Genomic DNA, 14,009 nt, shown 5'->3' with positions numbered 1-14,009 from the left:
ATCCCAAATCTCATTTACTGTGGGGCTGAGTGGCAATACTCAAAAGTTCTCCACTCACTTGCATTGCCTTATATGTCAGCAAGTGCTACTTAATGATCTGTGAATGGAGGGAATGCTGGGAGTGGGCTGGACCTCGTGTGAAATATCCATCCAGAGTCTATAAATAATGCAGCCTCTTTATGCTGTGCACAGTTTGGAGCTTCATGGGAGGAGCATCTCCCCGCTCTGACTGGAGGAGCCTGAAAGTGATTTTGGAATGAAACAAAGGCGATGCAATGCAAAGAGAGGGACTGTTCAGTTTCAGAAATATCTTGCAAAAGTGCCTCAGACACTTCTGCCATCTCCTGCACTGCCACCCACCCCGCCAGCAGTGCCTACAGGCTGTGCCACATGCACTAGGATGTAGTTCCCAACACTGACCCTGCACTGACCATGGAAACACCAAGGAGTGGGGTCCCTGCCTGCCCTCGGGGCTCTGACTCTTGTTGGTCGCTGTGAGGGACCTGGGGCTGCCAAGCATGGCACAGTCTCACTGGCACTGGTTGCAGTGTCCCAGTGAATGGCAGCTGCCCTGGCCCCTGCTCATGAGCTGTCCCACTGCTGACACGGCAAGCACTCCCAGACCTTGGCTGCCTCTGCAGCAGCAGGTTTATGGCCCACTGCCTTTTCCTGCTAAGGGAAAGACCTGGCAATGGGCAAAAAAAGGTGGATTTCTGTTAGAGTGGTTGTCTGGTCACTTTTCTAGGGCAATGTGTGGGTTTCCCTGCGTGTTTGGAAATGCCAGGCAGAGGTGGCTGCATCAGCATTGCCACAGTGTGGGTGTTCAGCAGCCTGCACTGGGCACACCAAGGTTGTCTGCTCGGAGATACACTCACAGACAAGGAAAGCCCTGGCTGACACACACAGAGTCACGGGTGGACAGATGGTCCCTTTCCCTGGCATGTTCTACCTGCCCATGAAGGCAGCCCTCCCCTGCCAGTGCCACAGCCAGTGTGGGGTGGCTTCCTGGGTATGGACAGTCCGCTCTGCTGGGGCAGGAAGGGTTACATGAATTTGATTCATTAAAGGATACATTTCTGTCATAAATATTCTGTCATTGCTCTGCATGTCTTGTGAAATTTGCTTTGCCGGCGCTCACGATGGCACTTGTGAGATTAATAACAGCAAAGCAGGAATGAGCCAGTGCTGTACCAGTGTGGCACTGATCAGGGCACGTGGAGCCCGGCCCCGACGTGGCCCCGGTGTTATCGGCGGCGGAGCAGGTGGAGCAGCCCCAGCGCAGGGCTCACGGCCGGGGCTGTGCCTGGCTTTTATTTTTAACACCCTGCTCCCAGGCGGTGACAAGCCTTCGCTAAGTGAGGTAATAGCCAATTGATTTTGTTCCGTTTTGCAGTGGGCAGTAATAAATCACACGGCTTGTCAGGGGGTGTTTCATGTTTTCAGTGAGAGTGTGCCAGCAATTAACCATCAGAAAGCTCTTGTGGCTCTGCTCTTGAAGACGTGGCTGAAGTCTGAAACTCAGGAATGCGGGGCCCTCCGCCACCAAAACAGAGCAGCCACGGTGGAGATTTACAGGGGGGTTTTATTTCCAGGCTCCAAAGTGGACAGAGCAGGAATTGATTGATGAGTGGGAGGACAGCCATTCATCGGCACGGCTGCCAGTGAGGGGGCACAGGCAGAGTGGAACTGCAGGATGTCCCCATCCCCATCCCTGTCCCCACGGTGCCCTGTCCCCACTGTGCTCCAGGGACCCCCAGCATCAGAGCCAGCAAAGGTGTGTGTCCCATCCAGCTGCCAACTCCACAGCCACGCAGGCAGCAGGTAGTGGGATGAGGACGGGCTGAGATGGAGCTGCTGGACACCTTCTGGCCTTGCTATAGCCTTTGCTGTCCTGGGCTGCCTGTGCCCAGCTCTGGGGGTGCAGGACTGCTGTGCTAGGGTGTGACGAGGCACGTGGCAGCTACTCTTCCCTCCAGCCCCGTTCAGTGGGATGCAGGGTGTCACTTGGTTTGGCTTGGCTTGGTTCAGTACTCTCTGCACTGTGTCCCAGTGGTGCCACCAGGGCTGGGTCCCTGCAACCCTTGTCAGGCTGTTGGGGTTCAGGGGACTGAGGCACACACGGGTGATAGGCCATGGGGTCAGCCCAGTCTCTACAGCCTGCTCCATCCCTCTGGGCTGATGACTCCCAGATGGTAATCACTCCGCTTTTATTTCCTGTAACCTTTGTTACTCTGGGAAGGCAGAGGCAAAGGCAGGGCTAGAGGCCGGGGTGAGGGATGTGGCAGGAGGGTCGGGACCCCAGGGAATAATGCTCGTTTCAAAGCAAGGCCTTTCACAGAGGCATTTGCATTTGGAAATAGGGAGTGCCTGCTTTGCATGCAGAGCTGGAGGCCTCTGTCCTGGGGGGAACCAACAGGATCAAGTGGCCAATTGATCCCTGATTGGAATCAGGAAATTATCCGTGGGTTATGTCTCCCTTGCTCTGTGCCAAGGGGTCTGTGACAAAAGAACCTTCTCCAGCTCATGGCCCAGTCGCCGTGGCCGCGCTCAGGCCCTGACGTTCCTGGTGCAGCACTGTGGGTGAAATGTCCAGGAGCACAGGAGAAGGGGGTGGGTGCTGCCAGCCCCCAGCCCGCCGTGTCACTCCTGGTTAGATCAGAGCAGCAAAGCTGCCTCCTCCCAGGGCCACGCTCTCCCTGCTCCTCAGGATGCTGCTGGAGGCAACGTGCGTGTGGCAGCTCCAGTGTCTGTCTTAGAGAGCTGATAAACACAAAAGCTCTGGAATGGGTGAGACGGGCACACATGGGCTCTGCTGTTGCTGCCCAAGGCAGCATTAGATGACCTCAGTCCTGCACCCTGCACAACCTCTGTGTGTGTGTGTGTTTGTGATGGCTGGAGAAGACCCTCGGGAAGGCTCCCGAGTGGTGGGAAGGGCTTTGTCACCTGTACCTCCCTCCCTGGGACCTGACTGCCCAGTGAGACCAGCTTCCCCATTGGTATCAGTTGTTAAAAGCCTGTGACTCCACTGGAGGTGCTGGTGGTGGCACCAAGGCACCAGCATCCCACTGTGTGTGCCCAGGCGTGTATAGGGAGGGGACCGGACGTTTTCATGGAAATCCAGCTGGGATTTCATGGGTTCGTTATGGGTTAAAATTCCAGATTTGATATTTTTGTCATGGAGCTTTGGCCAGCGAAAGCCATGGAGAAATCCCAGTGAGCGCAGGCTGGTGTCACACTGTGCCTGCTCCTGCCTGAGCTGGGCTCATCTCATGTGCACAGGGAGTTCATTTGACTTTCTTGGAGTCACCCCATTAGAAAAAGGTTCCTGACCCTGACTATGGGGTCCTAACTGCAGCGTGATCCCATCGCAACCCGGTGAGGAGGACCCATCCTGTGGCTGCCGTGTGCAAGATGCATGTGGACACAAGAACAGTTGTTTTCATACTTCCTCCATGGGAGGCAGGGAATGGATGGAAAGGCAGTGCTTCCGCCCCCCAGGTCACTAACATTTTTGTGATTTCATGGGAACTTGTGGGAAAGGAGTGCAGGTTTTCTGCAGTGCTGGGCAGAGGAGCACAGTTCATGGGCTGTGGCGGAGAGCGGGTCATGCGCCCCTGGGTGTGCAGGGAGGTCAACTCTGCTCCCTGCAGAGAGGAACCTGCCTGTGTGGGGGAAAACCTGGCTCATCTGCACCCCAATTCCCGTTTATTTTTTTCATCCTTGCTTTTATTTTCCAACATCTCAAGTGACTTCTTTGTTATGTGATTAATATGCCTTGTGAATTATAGCCCAGAGTGTGATGTGTTGCTGGGAGCTGCACAGGAGCCTGAGGCAGGTGATGCTCCATCTCCAGCTCCTGGAGCCCTTTCTCTTGCAGACTTCAGGGTGGAAAAAAATTCTGTCTCCACTTGGACTCTATTTATTGCCACAGTGTGAGACTGATGAGGGGTGACACAGCTCACACGAGTCCAGGTAATGCCTCATACGGAAGCAAGTGACCCAGAAACATCCTGGAAAAGTGCAGCCAAGGAAACAGCCCCTTGGAGTCAGTCGGGGTGTTTACAGGCATTCACTGTCTCCCGTGTCTTGGTGCCCACTGTGATTGGAATGGAGGATTGCTTCCCAGCAGCTTGGGTGCAGGCAGCCTCAGTGGCTGTGAAGCCTGGGCACTGGCGGGCTCATGGAGCAGAGCTGTTGAAAAGTCTGAAGCTGGCACTGTTGTTTAGCTGTTTCACAAATACCTAAACGATGGTGCTGCATAACAGCCCTGTTTTTTCTTTGCCTTGATGACAGGGCTCCTGCCTGTGGCCTTGGCTGTCGCTAAAAGTTAAGGGCTGGTGCCAGCGGAGCCGGGGGCATGGTAGGGTGTGGGGGCTGGTGCTGGTGGGGCTGGGGGCACGGTGGGGTGCCGGGGCTGTTGCTGTCTCAGCACACTTGGCCCTTCAGCCCCACCACTGGAGTAACCCATGCTCTAACTCACACCTCGCAGTGTGCCAGAGGTGGCAGACGAGGAGCCAGCACAGGAGTAGGAGGTACCTGCAAACACACACTGCGGGCCAGAGGGTCCCCAGGTTCGGTTCCTCCCACAGAAACAGGGAACCGCAGCACCTGGCCCCTCTTTGAGTACAAACTTCTCCACTTTGAATCCAGAGAGGTTCAGTCCCCTTTTCACCACGGCTGTCACACTGTCGCAGATGATTTTGTTCAGACAAAACCTGCCCATCTCCTCTGGAGCATAGGGAATCTCAGGGCTTGTTACCAGCACGAGGGCCAACAGGGGGCTATTTTGGACATTTACATTTCCCAGTGGAGGATGTTTGCATATAATCTAAAGTCCCAATGGACTTTCTAGAGGCAGTGTGTGCTGGCTGTGGTGGCACTGGGTTCAGCAATCAGTGCTATGTAATAAACAACACATTTTTTAGAAATGGAGCAAAACTGCAGGGCTTGGCAGCACCTGTCCACAACCACCGCACCACGTGTCAGACCACTGATGTGTTCTGATCATCCACAAGATGCAGTACTTCTGCTGACTCATGGGCTTCTGACGGTCTCCAGAAACAGGGCATGAGAGCCAGCACAGCTCCTGGTCCAGGGACCCCCAGATCAAGAGGTGAGAGATGGGATCCAGTGCGGCTCTTGGTCCATGGATCCAGAGATGGGATGTGAGAGCTGGAACCCAGCATGGCTCCTGGCCCACAGACCCCATGGACAGGGCAGGCAACTCTTGACTGTGGAGGCTCTGCTGAAAATGCCTGCTAGCTCAGAGGAGCTGGTGCAAAGCAGCACTGGCAATCTCTGGAGTTACATTTCTGAATCATCGCTGCACATGTCTTATTTCTATAAAAGGAAACCAAGGACAGATTTGAAATCGTCAGTGTCTTCTTTGTCCAGCTAAAATCAGGTATTTTCCCAGTCCTTGCTGTCTGTGCTAGAGAAAAGAAATGTGTGGGGTTTCTAAAGGCTGGACCTGGCACTGCCCCCCACGCTCTGCGCTGTGGATGATACACCTCAGATTGCTGGGAGAAGGTGTCTAAGGCCAGAATCAGGGCTGGTGCTTTGGAAAAAATATGTGTGGGCTCTTCCCAGGGCGACGTGATTTTTAAAAGGGGAACACAGTGGAACCCTTGTGTGTGGAAGTGGTTGTTTCCTTTCCTCCTTCCTCTCTCACTAGCGCTGGTCACAGAGCTCCCGCTGCTCTGAATGGGGCCTTCAGCCTCCCTTCCTGTTACAAATTCTGCAGGACAAATCAACATCTTCCCATTAGGAAGTGATGACAAACCAGTCCATTTGGGGTGATTAATTGACATCTTAAATTAATCACGAGCGCTCCTCTTAATGCTGTGACTCAAGATATTAACTGTTCCACCAGCCACATGAGAAAGAGCAGAGACCATTACAAAGCCCATTTGTCAAGCAGTCACTTACACAGCCATTGTGGTGGCTGAAAAAAGGTCAAGTGACTTTGTTATTGTTAAGTAGAGAGCAGACCGAAACTCCTAATTCCTTACTCTGTGCTTAATGTGCCAGTTAAGTAGTGGTAATTGGCAGCAGCTGTGCCCTGGAACCGATGGGTCCGTACTGGAGCAGGGAGTCCTGATGTGCTCAGCGGTGCAGTGCTGCTTTTTGGGGGGGGTTTATAAAGCGGGATTGGGGAAGGGTGAATCCCTGCGAGCTGGAGGTGCTGCAGGCAAGTGACCGTGATCAGGAGGAAGCAGGTAAGAAGGGAGTTTTTGCTGATTTGAAAATTTAAAAATCAATAGACAAATCAAAATGTGATTTCCATGGAGATCAATGCAGTGGTGGTGATAAACTGCTGGGACTTGGGGCTGTTCCTGGAGTCAGTGGTGCTGAGGGTGCCTTGTGGTGAACTGCCGGGTCAGATCTGGGTACAGTGCCATCCCTGGCTGCAGGAGGGTGCTGTTCTCCCTGCCTGGGCTGGAGCAGGAGGGTCCCCCCACCGTGAGGGGATGCACTGGGGACCCTGTGCCCCCAGCTCCCTGCCCTGTGCTGTGAGAGTGTAGAACGTCCTCAGGATTTGGGGGTTTTGAGTCTGCATCTCCAGCTGGAGTGACTCACCCAGCCAAGGAGACCTGGGAAGCAGAGGTGCTGTGTCTCTGGATGACCTTGGTGTGTCTGACTACAAACCAGCATTTTTCCTTGGCTGGAAACAAACTGGTGGCAATGAGGAGTGGGTGGTGGAATCTTCCTCACAGAGCAAGTGCTCTGGAGGAGCTGATGTGGTGGTGTCAGAGGATGCAGGGATTTGCAAAGAGCTCAGACCTGGGACTCCTGCAGTTTATTCTCTTTGGGTGGAGGTGGTGAGAGGAGAGTTCTGCAGAGGCAGGTAGACCTGGGCATGGGCTAGAGATGCTGTTCAGCATAGGATTCCCCTTTCCAGCCTCCAAGGAGTCTCCTGGCTGTGCAGATGTGTGTACTGGCAGCACAGAGGTGTCACCTCAGTGTCACCCAGAAGGCTGAGCTTCCTTGGAGGCACAGGGATGCTCAGCATATGGACCTCCTCTTGGCTCTGTTCCAGTTTTCACACCCTCCTTGCTCCAGGCCAAGCTATGCAAGCGTCAGACTGCTGCTGGGCTGTTTCTGGCTCAGGCAGATGGTTGCATAAGGGTTTCAGCCCTGTTTCCAGGCCTACAGTTTGCACAGCTTTGGATAAACAACGGATCTTTCAGGTGTAAATGCAATGTGAGCAAACCTCCCGGTTCCCCCGGGGCTGGGGCTGTTTCCAACCCAGAGCGATGCGGAGCGGACATAAGCCGTGCTGGAGGCAAGTCAGGAATGCTGTGCAAACTGAACATCGTGAGGGCATCCGGAGCAGCCTGCAGCCTGGGCCACCTCTGTTCATGCTTCCAGGGGTATCCCTGCTGGGGGCTGTGGCTGGAAGCTCTTGGCCCATGTCCCCAGACCACAGACCTCCCACCTCTCCGGGTCCATCTCTGCCCCAGGAAGGAGCAGCGTGTTTGGTGACTGGTGCTGGTGCCCTGACAGACCGTGGTGGCTGTGCAGGTGGTCAGGGGGACCGTCCGCTACGTGCCCAGCTCTACCTTGGTGGCAGCCAGGGGGTTCAGCACCTTGGCTGAGAAAAAAACACGGAAGCTGCAGCAGCAGCACAGAATTAGCGAAGCAGAATTAGGGAATGGTCCCCTCCTGCAGCTGGATGGAAACCTCCATAGCCTGCAGTCGTGTTTTTCCTCTGTGAATCTGCCTTAATATTTGAATGCCTGGAATATTTATTTTTCATGTTGCTTACTAACACCGTGAAGGGGAAATGAGTAAATCTTTATGCACGTTTAATCACCTGTTAGCGGAGGAGCTGCAGGGCACTGCTGCTTTGTGTCTGCAGATAAGAGATTGCAGCTGGGCTTGCCAGGGAGAGGTGCTGGCACCGGTGCTGTGGAAGAAGCACTCTGGGCGAGGGGGTCTTCAGCCCGGAGTGCTTTGATGGGATTATGGCAAGGAGAGGATGATAAAGCGGCTTTCCCTCTGGCATGGAAAGGGAGCTGATCTCCCTGGCAGCAAGGATGGGGGTGTTTTGGCCTGGCCCCATGAGCTGCAGGCAGGGCTCCCTGTGCCTGGGTGTTCTGAGGGCTGGCTACACTCTTCAGGCTCCCAGAAGCATGGCACAGAACTGTCAGGACTGGTCCTGTGGGGAGAGCTGGGACTGCAGTCATCCAGAGTCACCACCACTGGGGCCACCCAGCAGTGGTGTACCCACAGGAGGTGGCCAGGGCTGTGGTCATCTGGGGGCTGCTATGCTCCCACTCAGCTCTGGCAGTGATCCTGAATGGCAAAGGCAGCACCCTCAGACCTCTATTTCTCCCTCTGTAAAATGGGGGGAACTTAAAGAAAAGGAAGAGTCTTCTGGGGAAGCTGCATTTAATCAATATCCTTGAGGGCCTTAGCTGAGGGTCCTGAAGTGTTGTGGTGTTCTCATTAATAAGGACAGCATTTAAAGTGAATCAGCTAACAGGCACAAAAGAATAGCAACCACTGTAATATTCTCCTTTTCATTCTGCACTTAAAGCCCCTGTCAGTCTCCAGTATGGAACAAGGAGAATTTATGATGAAAAATCAAAGTTGTCCATGGAAATCAAGGATGAGATCAGTGGGCTGATGGATGACTGGCACGCGCGTGTCTGTCGTGGAGGTGCTCTTGGCAGGGATGGGAACTATGGATTCCTGCACTGAATTGCAATGCCATCATTTTCCCTCGCTGCTTTTGTTGGAATACAAGGGGACTTTGCTCCCCAGGCACCTTTACTCCCCCCATGATTGTTCCCTGCATTTGGGGATGGTGCAGCCCTCCTCACGCCTTCACCCCTGCCTCGCTGCCTTTAGGAAGCATCTACAGCCTGCCCGGGAGGGGAAGGAGAGCTGGGCTGGCTCGACAGCCGTCCCGGTGCCCCCGGGCGCTGCCTGTGCCAGGAGGGTCCCCTGTGCTGGGCAGCGGTGACCGACGCTGTGCTCCCCCGGCGCAGGGACGTGCGCTCGCAGCTAATTAGCAGTGCCGCAAAGTTCATCAATAATAGATCTCGTGGCGGCAGCTGATTGCCGGCTCTCGGCGGGTGGGCACGGGGTGGTAAATCAGCCTGATTGATTGTTGACCACTCCAGTTTTTCCAGCAGTAATTTAAAGCAATTAAAACGCCTCCCACAGAAATTAACAAGGTAAATAATGCTCCCCCCCGGAGCCGCCTGCGGGAGAGGGTCCCTGGAGATCCAGGGCTCCTGGGCTAGGCAGGAACGGTGACCACCCTGGTAGTCCTGCAGAGCCCTGGAGCAGGGATGCACCCAGGGATGTGGCTGCAGCTGCTGGATGGGCCCCATGATATGGTACCCGGAGCAGTGTCATGCACATGTGTGTTTGCAGTGCTGATCTTGGGAAGTGGCATGGCTGAGCTTTGGGATTAAATCTTTGACTCTTGAGTTTCTAACCCGGGGTAAAGAACACCTAAATACTGGAGTTTTCCTTCAATAGGAATTGTGCCCAGTCCTTCTGCTGCAGCCCCTGCTTTAATTGCACAGCTCGTCCATTCTGCTGCTCTGGTATAAATAGAGGCTCCTTCATCCATGAAGGGTGATTATCTTTTATGAGTGTGAAGGATCTATAACTCTTGAGGTGCAATGGAAAGAAAGTGAGGAGAGATGGGGAGTCACTCTGCATGGATCGGATGCTCTGTTCTGTGTAGGGGAAGTGTTTGGTTTCAACTAAAACCGAGATTTTCAGAAGTAAGAATGAGATACACTTCACACCAGCTGGCAAAGCTTTCCCTGAGACTGGTCACCCTGCAGGTCATCCTGGGCTGCTGCTCTTGGCTGATGCTTTGGAGGGATGAGTCCCACTACAGGTCAAGGTGTTCAGCTGTATCAGGGCACCTGGGCACCTGTCTGCCAGCATCACCAGGCTGGATTGAATCCCCCCAGCTTGCTGCTGCTTGCTGTCACTTGGGTTTGGGTGTTCTTTGTTCCTGCAGGGTGCTGGTGGAGGCATCTCCTGCTGCTCTCCAGGAGGTTTCCCTCACTGTTGGCTTTGCCACATGCCCATCCCTTGGAGGTCTGTGTGTTCCAGCACCCCTGAGCAGGGCGTGTTAAGTCAAGTGGGGCCTCGCAGCTGTGTCTACCCATGATGGGGCCCTGGCACAGAGCAGCGATTGAATTGCCTCACACTGTAACAGGGTAGAGACGTGTGGGGAGTACTCTGGGATGGGGTCTGTGGGCAGGGACAGCAGGAGGGGCAGCATTTGCTGGCAGAGCCCTTTTCTGTACCCAGGGCGTGCTCCACAGCTCTGTTCAGGCTGTAGCAGTCAAGAGCTTCCTCCCAGTAAAACTTTACAGCTCCACAGAGCTCAGCCAGACGGCTGCCAGCAGATCCTTCTGGAAAACTGATGACAGTCTGTCTTTCCCTGAACACCTTCTGATTCCCTCCCGAGGCACTTGCCTGGCTCAGCTGGTGGGGTTGGGTCCTCCTGCCATGGGGCAGGGAGTGTCTGGTAGGTTTTGTGTCGAAAGCTATGTTTGTTTATTTCCGGGTGATTTGGCAATTTTTATGTGGCTGTAAGAGATTAGTTTGTGTGTTGGCAAACCCCTCCTCATGTGAAGGCATCAGCAGAGTTTTGAGGGCTGTTGGGAGCTATGCATGTTAGTGTGTGCTGCTGCTCCTTGGGGTGTGACTGTGGATGATTGTGGGATGTGCACATTTCCTGACAGGAGCAACCCTCTGGACTTAGGGCATGTCCTTGGTCTTTGTTACTCTGCTGGGTGCAAACTTTGCTGATGCTTTGCAGAACCTTTTAACCTTTTTTCCTTTCTTTATTTTTTTTTTTTTTTGAAGGCTGCTAAAGACACATGTGGTTTTATTTCAAGAGCTTTGTTTTCATGCATTGATGTGTGTGTTAAACAAGTGAAATCAGAGAGGTTCCTTGCAACCTAAAGCCTTGTCCAGCCTCAGGAGGAGAGACTAGGACTGCAGCATCAGTGAGTCACCATCCATCCTGCCACCTCCCAGCGCCACTCCTGTGCCATCCATTCTGGATGATCAACAGGGACTTGGTAATTCTCTAACAGCTGAATCTGACATTCAGATGTTTTTAACCATTTGGCTGTTTCTCACCATGTCCTAGTGCTGTATTTCATGGGATGTCACTTATCAATCTGTGATGACTTCAGGTCTGGAATTATCCTGAGCTCCTTGCGTGCAGGCGGCTTTGGGTGACCATATTGGTTAAGCTGAATAATCTCACAGCCTTCTCTTTGTGGCACCCACAGCCCTGCCCGCCTGCCCCGAGAGGCTTTGGAAGAGACTCATGTCAAGAGATGGCAGGATATGCTCTGTCCCTGAGACAGCCAGGGTCTCTCTGGTGGCTACTCTGGCCAGGACTCCAAGTGTCACAAGTTCTGAAACACCTTGATGCCTTTTAGTAAATGTGTGCTTGTCTCCCCTGTTTTTACTCAGTGTGTTTTTCTGTAGAGAGACACACAGAAAGGAAGTGAATCATGCCCAGTGAAGAGGAGGTTCATGGAATGCCATCTATTTTGAATAATCTACAGAAAGTCAAAGGAAGTTGTATGTTAAGAGTAATTTAATGAATTCAGGCTGTAGTGCCCTACCTGTTCCAGTCAGATGCTGAATAGGGAGGAACGAAGTGCAATTTGTCAGGCTCTTGGTAACGGCTGTGTTGCCATTAAAAGAATATGATCTTACAAAAGAGGTAGGATGCTAAATCCAGCAGAGTAATTAAGCTACTCATCTAATTGAAAGTTCTATGATTTATTGAGCCATAAACCCCAATTCTTTCCACTTACTGACCAGGACCTACGATATATGCTATTGCCTGATGGGTTCTCATTTCCAGCTGGGCAATATGCTTCTTAAAAACAGTGTTAAAAATGTCACTGAGGAAGGCATCCTTCATACTGGGCAAGTGATTTAGCCCTGTCTGAAGTCTGCAGCACATCAGAGTTATTCCTGCAAAGAACCCCAGGATCCCATAATGGATATGTGTGCTGGCACCTGCGGGAGCAGAGCTCTTCAGGGCAGGAGATGGTGGCAGAGGGGGTCAGCAGATGGTTTGTAGTGGTCACAGGGGAGATTAAGGTGTTACCACCTGTTCACACAGCAGTTCGTGAGGTACAAATGCTTCTACTGGTCACCAAAGCCTGGCACCATACTGGTGGGACAAGAGCAGTGTGCTCCTGGAGGGATGGATGGGTGCTGGTGATGGCTGCTCCTGGTTGCTCATGGGCAGCATTGCCAGCCTCTTTCCAGGACCAAGGCTGAGCTGCACCAGGAGGGATCTTTGCTCTCCTCCCTGTGCCATGCTGCAGTCCCTGGCTCCAGAGAGGTCTGGTCATGGGAGCCCACACAGAGCCCTGATCCCACCATCACCAGGAGCCATCATGGGCTGAGCAGCCAGGATGTCTCTCCTCAGCATCACCTCCACCTTTGTCTCTGCTGTTTTGACTCTTTGGCCCTTGCCCTGTTGTTCCCTGGGGTCACCTGTGCCCTCTGCAGCTCCTGGCTCCTCTGCCAGGCTCACAATGATTGATGTCTGAGGATATTTCCAGCCTCTAAATATTTTTAGCTTAGGGGTTTCCTGAGCTGGTTATAAGTGTGTGTGTGTGTCTGGAATTGTAATGACAGATGTTGTTGTTTGGATAGGTGGATGTGAAAGTTGTGTGCTGTTACACATCACTTCTGTGTGACAACACACCTGTGGGTGTCGGGGTCCAGAACAGCTGACACAGTGAATGGGAGAAAATGAAAACAGAGGAGAATTAAAGCAGTTGAGAGTCCTGTGATGATCTGCAATATCCTTCTTTCAGCCATTCATCTGGACAGAAGCCTCTGGAGTTCTGTGCTCCTGATCATAAACGCAATGAACTCGTGAAACCTCACCGTATCCTCGGTCCCCCTGGTTAATGTGGGGCTGCTTCGAGGCTGCTCTTTGTATTACTTTTTCCTGTCAATTAGGTATTTCTTAGGCCATCTTTTCTTTAACCTGTACCAATTGTCTTAATTGACTTCCGCCTTAATTGGTAACAAATCATTTCCACTGAGCCCTTGTAATTCCTCTGTATCAATTGGTTCAGCTTGCTGGTAGGAGTATGTGTGAGCTGCTGAGCAGGGCTGTGGGAGCTGGGCAGGAGGTGCTGGTGCCTGTCCTGGCTGTGTCTGCCCCATCTCCCTTGACTTCCCCAGCTGCAGGACTGGGAGGAGCAGTGTGACCTCCCTGTGTCACACCGGTGTCCAGAGCCATTACCTGGTGGCCTCTGGCTGATGCCATGGAGATGACTGAGTTCATCCTTGTCACTGTTTTCCCCAGATGCTGCAGTCACACCCAGAGCAGGATAACTTAAAATAATGACAGGGAGAAGGTAGTGCAGTGTATGACAAAGTTGGGTGTGATATCCCAATGCATGCTGTAAATCAAGGGAAAAGGATCTTGGAAAAACATCCCTCCCTCTGACGTTCTTTTTGGGGGTGTAATTGGCTGTAACTGGAACATTATTTGACCTGTAATATTGAAAATCATGATTTGTTTTCCTTTGCTTACATATGAATCTCTTTGTGCTAGTTTTAGTTCTGAAAGCTGCAGCTGACCTCCCAGAACACCCAGACAGAAAACCTGGGGCTGCCCATATGCAAGTGGGAAGATCCTTTGTTCCTGAAAGAGGTCCTACTTGGTTGTAATGAACAGGAGGGTTTGGTTCTGAGGTAATGGAGATGTCTGTCCCCAGCACCCAGCCTGCTCTGTAGCAGACATGTCCCCGTGGAGCAGCTCGTCCCTTTGGGATGCTCCCACATGATGTTCAAGAATGAGTGTCTTGCCCCTTGTAGATGTGCAAGGCTCACCAGGTGTGTGAGAAAAAACCTGTGTTGTCTCTTCCAAAGGGGATGGAATCCATGGCCCAACCGGTGGTCCCTGGGAGAGCTCCTGTGGCAGCTGCAGCAATTGGGATCGTGTGGTGCAGTTGGGAAGAGCCCAGCCCTGT

This window comes from Corapipo altera, unplaced genomic scaffold, assembly GCF_003945725.1.
Source record: "Corapipo altera isolate COAL_440 unplaced genomic scaffold, ASM394572v1 67, whole genome shotgun sequence".
Taxonomy (NCBI): Eukaryota; Metazoa; Chordata; class Aves; order Passeriformes; family Pipridae; genus Corapipo; species Corapipo altera.
Note: the sequence above shows the minus strand (reverse complement) of the source record.